Source organism: Peromyscus californicus, unplaced genomic scaffold, assembly GCF_007827085.1.
Source record: "Peromyscus californicus insignis strain IS unplaced genomic scaffold, ASM782708v3 Scaffold_13__1_contigs__length_99412109, whole genome shotgun sequence".
In the NCBI taxonomy this organism is placed as follows: domain Eukaryota; kingdom Metazoa; phylum Chordata; class Mammalia; order Rodentia; family Cricetidae; genus Peromyscus; species Peromyscus californicus.
The window spans coordinates 91,598,521-91,605,879 of record NW_026294424.1 but is presented as its reverse complement, the minus strand read 5'-3'; the positions used below and the strand labels follow the sequence as shown (position 1 = coordinate 91,605,879).

Here is a 7,359-nt window from a genome sequence, read left to right as displayed (position 1 = left end):
ACCCCCCAAGACCTGGACTCACATTTTAAAAAGAACCTACCAAATAAGTAAAACACTGCAACAGGCACAATTGTTCTCACTAACAGTGACCTCTTGGCTTCCGTCCCTTCTTGAACCATCTTTCCTTCCTTACAGTGTATGTCTGAGCACAGTACGTGTGTATGTGTGTGAGTGCTAGATGTGCATGTGGGTAGTACACATTAGTGTGTCTGTGTCTGCATGGTGGGTGTACGTGTGTGGTATGCCTGAGTATATAACTGTGTCCCACGTGAGTCCACCTGTGCACTAGAATGCCCTTTCTCCAGAAGTCACAGCGGCAGCCTGGTATCACAGAGAGAGGCCCCAAAGCAAGCTGCTTCCTGCAAGCCCCAAGCTTAGCTTCATGCAAACACACACACTTTCCTCCTTACAGAAGAGCAAAGTCATTGTTTCCATATGGCTCTTTTCACCTGAATTACACTCACTGAATATGTCCTTCAGGTAGTTCGGTGGGAAAGCTGACTTTTGCGCACTGAGGCTGACAGCAGTTGGTGCTGAACCAGAGGGACTATGTTCTTTTAAGGATTTCTCCAAGTATAAAGTAGGTGGAATAACATCTCTATTTTGCAGAAAACTGTAGCACAGGAAGATAACGAGTGTGCCTAAGCTCATGTTTCTAGCAAGCCAAGAATCCAGTAGTCTAATACTCTGATGGCCGTGAAGGTACACATCTGTACACCCCGCACTCAGAAGGCAGAGGCTGATGGATCTCAGGAGTTCAAGGCCAGCCTGGGCTGCAGACCTCATCTCAAATAAACATATATCCAGATCCCTTACAACTGTGTCAGCCTGGGCTGTGGTCTAGACAGCAGAGACTGGCGAGCCGCAAGAAAGGCGAAGCTATGGCAGTTGGTGGTAAGAGATGAAATGTGTCCACTTCGAAGCAGTCTGAGAATTAATCGCATGTTCTTCCCTCACGCTAAAGCCACATTCGTCAGCTTTAGTCCTTGATTCCAACATGAACTGTGAAGGCAATACAGACCTCATCTTATGGTAGGGCCACCATCTTAGACCACCTGACGTACTCAGTTCCAGGAAGGACCTCAGGAATATGCCATGGCAACTTGAACAAATACAGGAAAGTAAAGTTTAACAAGATCCAGATACTCCTGCAGACATCCTGTCTGATTTATGGCCCTTGAAGATATCTAGATAATCCTGCTGAGCAGTCCAGATAATCCTGTTCAGTGGGTTGTGGTTCCCCGCCAAAAGTCTAATGCAATGGTTTCAAATGTGGGTTCGCGCCGAAAGTCTAGACCAATAGTTTCAAAAAATGACCTTGCCCCATATCCCTTCTACCCAATCCCAAGTATGCAATTCATGGCTTGTGGTTTTTTCCTATAAAAACTCTCTACACCTGGGCTCGTAGCCGCAACCACATTTCCTTCCATCTGCTGTTCGGTGGCCCAGGTTGAACCTGACAATAAAAGGACCCTTATGTGCTTGCATTGGAAACCAGCTCCTTGGTGGTGTCTGGGGGTTTCCCGAAATGGGTACAACAAAATGTCATGTATGGAGCCACTCCTAAAATAAAACAGCATAAAACAATAATCACGATTCCCTGAGATAATGTACGAGCAAACCGTAGCTTAAGAATGTGATTTAATTGTTATTTAAGTAAAATCACATGATTATGTGGAATGAGTCACATGATTATGTGGAATGTGACACCAAGAGAAAGAAAGCAAGGATTTCTGTCTTTGTCCCAGGAGAGTGGCCCCACAGGAGGCACTAGATATGATTCATTATAGGAATGCATTGAATGAATAAAACAACCATATGTCATTATAGAAAATGAAAATGTGGAGATTAAAAATTATATGTGTCCATTGATTAAATCCTGAAGGAATTTTCCTTAGTAAAGAGTTGAGGAGATCAGGGAGGTAGCCATAAAGTAGGTGGTTTTGGTGTGGATTTTCAATAAAACATGATCAAAACATTTAGTTGTTTATTCTCTTAACCTTTTATTTTAAGTGTAAAGTTTTAAATCACAAATGCACCAGCTATGTAATATAAAAATGCCAGAGCTGGGTTCTAGAACCTAAGAAACTCCAGAATATGTATAGATACAATTCAGCAAAATTTTAATAGTCAAAAAAAGTCATCACCTAAATAATCAGTGGGAACTAACTGAAATAGATAGACATAAATAGAAAACAGAAGGTGGGGTACAAATTAATGTTGCATTGTAAAACATGAATATTTTTCAAATGTTTATCCTTTAGAACCTACAGAAGAATGTATATAGTACATTAAATTGTTTATTTTTACATGTTACATAATCCTGCATATAAAGTTAAAGACTAACATAACAGATGAATGCAACTCATCATGCTGTTGGAATTAACACGCTGTCACATAAGAAAATGTAATGTTTTAAAACACTTACCTACAAACAACATTTTACTATAGGCTATATCAATGGTGTTAATTCATCACATAATAAAAATTATTATAACTTTCATGTATATGAAATATACAACATGTATGAATTAACAACAATTTAATAAGAATGTGCATTCAAAACTAAAAGAAAAGATCTTTTTGCTTGCATATTATAGATTATTTCATCTCTATTCTTTTGGGTCATGGTCTAGGAGAATAAAACTGAGAAAGGACAAGCGAGGATCCCTCTCTTCCTTAGTGGGAACTATGTCTAATGTAGTTTAACTTGTCTACACTGGCTTCTATGAACTCTCTGTGTCTGATAGAAAGAAATGGGGACCTTGAAATAAATGACTAGGAAAGATCGCTGAGACCAAAGTCAAGCCAGCAACCCTAAGAATACAGCCCCCCATTGCTGGCATCAGAATCACCTAGGATGATGGTTACAATTTGACACCTGGGCATCACCCCATCGTCCTAGGTAATTCTGATGAAGGAACAAGTCATTTAAAATCAAGGTAGGAATGGAGGCTCTGAAACTGTGTGTGTGTGTGTGTGTGTGTGTGTGTGTGTGTGTGTGTGTGTGTGTGAGCACTCCCATAGCACACATGTATAGGTCAGGGGACAGTGTCTGGCCATTGACTTCTACTTTGGTTGATGTAGGCTCCTTGTTTGCCGCTGCATACCCAGGCTATGTGGCCCATGAGAATTCTGGGGACTCTTCTGTCTCTGTAGCAACACTAGGATTACAGACACGTGATCTTGCCTCAACCAGATCAAGCAGAAGCTGAAGGACATGATGGGACTTTGAACATCAGATGACCTGGGAATTCATCAGCAAAGTTAACCACAGGACTACAGACAGGAGCGAACACTGTCATTACCCCAGAGGAACTGACAATGCTCTGCTTTATCCACATTTGTTAGTTTTTCCTCTCAGTGTATTTCTGCATAGTGATGAAGAAGTAAATCCCTGAAGTGAAAAACACCGGCATACTTCCCATGGAGCCTGGTAAAAAGAGAGAAGAAAAATTCCATCTTCACAATTGCTACAAATGTGTCGTGACTTGGTGTAAATGTGGCCCAGTCACTTGAATAGGAACAGCAGGAAACACAAGCACAAGCTAGACCCTAGGGGTGTAGTGACATTAACACGTTCCAATTTCTCATTTCAAATCCTTTAAAAAAGAAAGAAATGCACATGTCCCCCATCTTTTTCATGGGATAGAGACAGAAAACATGAGAAAGAGGACATACCTCCTGTCTTTTACTCTTTTCTTGTTGCTGATAACAGCTTCAACTTTTACAGGAAGATGAAGACTTGGTTGTCATGAGCTCTCTTAATCAATAAGTATTCAGTAGCTCACCTGGAATGAAAAAGGGGCTCACTGGAAAAATGCTTCCCTCCATCCCCTCCATCCTTCTATTTGTGAGTGGGAAACAGAACGGTCAGGGTAACTGCACGTTGTCATCGGCAGCGCGAACCACAGAGCTGCTCTCACATACTGGAAAGTACGTCCCCTCCACTTGACTCCCTGTGGTGCCATGTTTCCCATTCTTCTTTCTCAGGGGAACAAACTCAGAATCCATTTCCTGGGTACCAGCTGGTGCATTCCTTCACCAAGTTTCCCATGAGCTAGTACTGCTCAGGCTTAGCCGAGTCCCTCTTAAGTTTCATGCTCAAAAAGCTTCTTCCAAAGCAAATTCTTTTAAAATGTGCATCTGTTGACCAGTAGGACCATGTTAAAATGTGCATCTCTTGATTGGTAGGACCACGAGGCTTGAACTCTGCTGGGGAGAGCTCACTAGCTGGCAAGGTTAGTCAGAGATCCTGGAGGAACGAACGAGTTGACCATGTCAGCAGGGTCAAGATTGGAACACCATTTCTTTGTTTAGTTTGTTGCATTTTCTTTTGTTTTGAGACATCATTTTACTCTGTAGCACAGGCTGGCCTCAAACTCACAGTAGTAGTGGTCCTGCCTGAGTCTCCCAAATGCTGAGATTATGGGCGTGAACCAACATGCCCAGTCCAATATCATTTATTTGGTAAGAAAATCTCCTTGTGTTAAAAATATATAATACAAAACAGTCAATGATATGAAGATACAATGAAAATGTCAAAACGTAGCGAAATCATGGTGATATTAAGATTTAAGGTATGGTGGTGTGGGAAGGATGGGTCAGAGGACGGGAGTGTTTGCTCTACAATCATGAGGAACTGAGCTGAAATGCCCCAGCATTCATAAAAATGCCAGGCATGGCTGCCTGTGCCTGTAACCCCAGGATTGGGCGGCAGAGACAGGCAGAACCTGGCAGCCTACTAGCCAGACAGCCTAGTCAAAAGGCAAACTCCAGGTTAGATGGTAGAAAGCAATAGAAGACACTTGACATCCTGCTCTGGCCTCCGCATGTAGCACATGCATGTGCACGCACACACATGAACATACACACACACACACACACACACACACACACACACACACACACACATACTCACACTACACACACATCACACACATACATCATACACACATCATATATAGACATATGCACAACACACACACATACACACAGATTTACAGAATGGATAAACTGTAAGAAAACCACACATGAGAGGCTTCAATTTTAGTTTTAGCCAGTCAGCGAATTTTGTATTCTGTCTTATATATACTGTGCACTGGAGGAACATTACACTCACGTTGTACATTTCAATCTGGGAGTCAAAGATCTTTGAGTGCAATTCCTTTGGTTCAGCAGAGTTACCTGCACACCATGCTTCCTGTGGCACCCCTCACAGTAGCTGAGATAGGGAACCAGCCTAGATGCTCACCAGCAGGCAAACGGACCAAGAAAATGTGGTATGGACACACAAGGGAGGTATATTCAGCCATGAAGAGGAACAAAACTGTGTCACTTGCAGGAAAACAGACGGAACTAGAAATCAACATGCTGAGCGACATTGACAAGGCTCAGAAAGACTCAGCTGTCACATGTCTTCTGTCATACACAGAACCCAGAGTTAAATACACACATATGACATGAAGTAGAAAGCAGGCTACTGGGGGACTGAGAGGGATGGTGAACGAGGAGCAAGGGGGAAGAAGACCAGGTAATGGGGAGTGGATCTGAACCCCAAGTACACGATACTCATCTGTGAAAATGTCATGGTGGGAACTACTGTTTTGTTTGCTCATTAAAAATAAATAGAAGGTGAGTTCTGCCTCTGATGAAGTATCAAGTGACCCCAGAACGTTCCAGAGTGAGCACATACTTACCAGTGGAACTGGGATTTCCGCTGAGGTTATTGTTGCACGTTCTTTCTCTTCTTGGGTACGAACTGCCAAGGAGGTCGTCACTCAAATGTCACCTATGTTAAAAGTGCCGGTGAGCAGTATTTTTCAATAAAATTCCCCAGCAAGCTATCCAATAAATGGACCTTCAAGTGTCCTTAAACTCTGAGTATTTTGATAATGTGGGAGCATGTATAGCAGTCAGCACAGGCTACACTATACTGTGGTAACAGATAAGACTATCTCACCGCTGTACACGGTCACTGACTGAGAAGGTTTCTGTCACCTTGTGACATTGCACCTCAGTGTTGCCAAGGCAGAAGACAGACGTGAGAGTTGAAGGAGGTGTGGGGCCTTTCTCTGTTGCTAATTGTTTGTGGAGTTCCAATACAGCAATGAAGGACCTGAGAAGTGTGACGCTCTGTGAGGGCTGAGAATTCATCGACGGCATCAACTTCACCTAAGGAAAAGTTTACTAAAAACAGATCTCCCAGGCCAGGCATGGCAATAATTTCTGTATTCCCACCACTCAGGAGGCTGAGGCAGGAAGACCTGGTGTTCAAGACCAGCCTGGGCTATAAAATGATTTCAAGTCCAGCTTGGGCTAAACAGTGAGATTTTTCTCAAAAAAATAAAAACTTAAATAAAAAATGATGATGATGATGATGATAGTGATGGTTTTATCATAGAGGAAATCAACCCAGGGCCACTTGCTCTTTTATGCAAATGCTCTAAAGCAAAGCTATGTCTTTAGATCTTAGTTTTTGAGATGCTATTGTAATCCAGGGTGATCTTTTTTTCTCTTTGTTTTATTTTTTTATTATTAAGAAATTTTCTATTCATTTTACATACCAACCACAGATCCCCCTCTCCTTCTTCCTCCTACCCCCTAGCCTTCCCCCTCCAATCCATCCCTCCTCATTCCCATCTCCTCTAAGGCAAGGCCTCTCATGGGGAGTCAGAAGAGCCTGGTACATTCGGTTGAGGCAGGTCCAAGCCCCTCCCCCTGCACCAAGGCTGTATAAGGTGTCTCACCATAGGCACTGGGCTCCAAAAAGGCTGGTCTTCAACTCACAGCCCTCCTGCCTTGGCCCTCTGAGTTCTGGAGTCACAGGCATAGAGTGTTATGATTGACATAAGTTTTCAAAGCATCTCCAATGGTGAAATACTTTTAATGACTTGTTCTAAAATCCTTATCATTTAAACTATTCTAGTCATACTAAGGTCTGAGTTGCAATCTGAATATTTTTATTTTTCTGTTCTTTAATTATATTATTAGCATATAATGAAATCATCCTTGCACAGGCACAGTTTGGTAGTCCTGTATAACCATGTAAGTACCACTACAGTCAATAATCAGAACTCTTCCCCCACCTTGTGCCATTTGCAGCCAATGCAAACAGCACCACCCTGCTGTCCCTGGGTATCCATTGGTGTTCTGTAACTCAAAGTAGTTTTAAATGTTCTCGATTTAATTTGTAGGTGATTTTTATAATTGAAAAAGTAAAAAGCAGAAGTATATGACTGCCTTTCACTGTTCAGAAAGGTTATATGATATTTAAAACTGCTCACCATTCACAGTTTTTCCACCACATCATTTACTTGTTACCCCTAAAATCCAAATAATGGATGTTTAGAACCCAAT

The 7,359-nt window shown here is 42.1% G+C and overlaps 1 long non-coding RNA gene across 1 annotated transcript in view; it reads right to left on the bottom strand.

Moving 5' to 3' along the window:
* Positions 1–2,056: 2,056 nt before the first annotated feature.
* Positions 2,057–7,359, bottom strand: part of LOC128108664 (uncharacterized) — a 251,201-nt gene continuing 245,898 nt past the window's right edge. Inside the window, exons 3-5 of the long non-coding RNA XR_008217574.1 lie at positions 5,700–5,791; positions 3,682–3,791; positions 2,057–3,433 (exon numbers count right to left, since the gene is read on the bottom strand). This is a non-coding gene — a long non-coding RNA (uncharacterized LOC128108664). The remainder of the gene's footprint in view (positions 3,434–3,681; positions 3,792–5,699; positions 5,792–7,359) is intronic.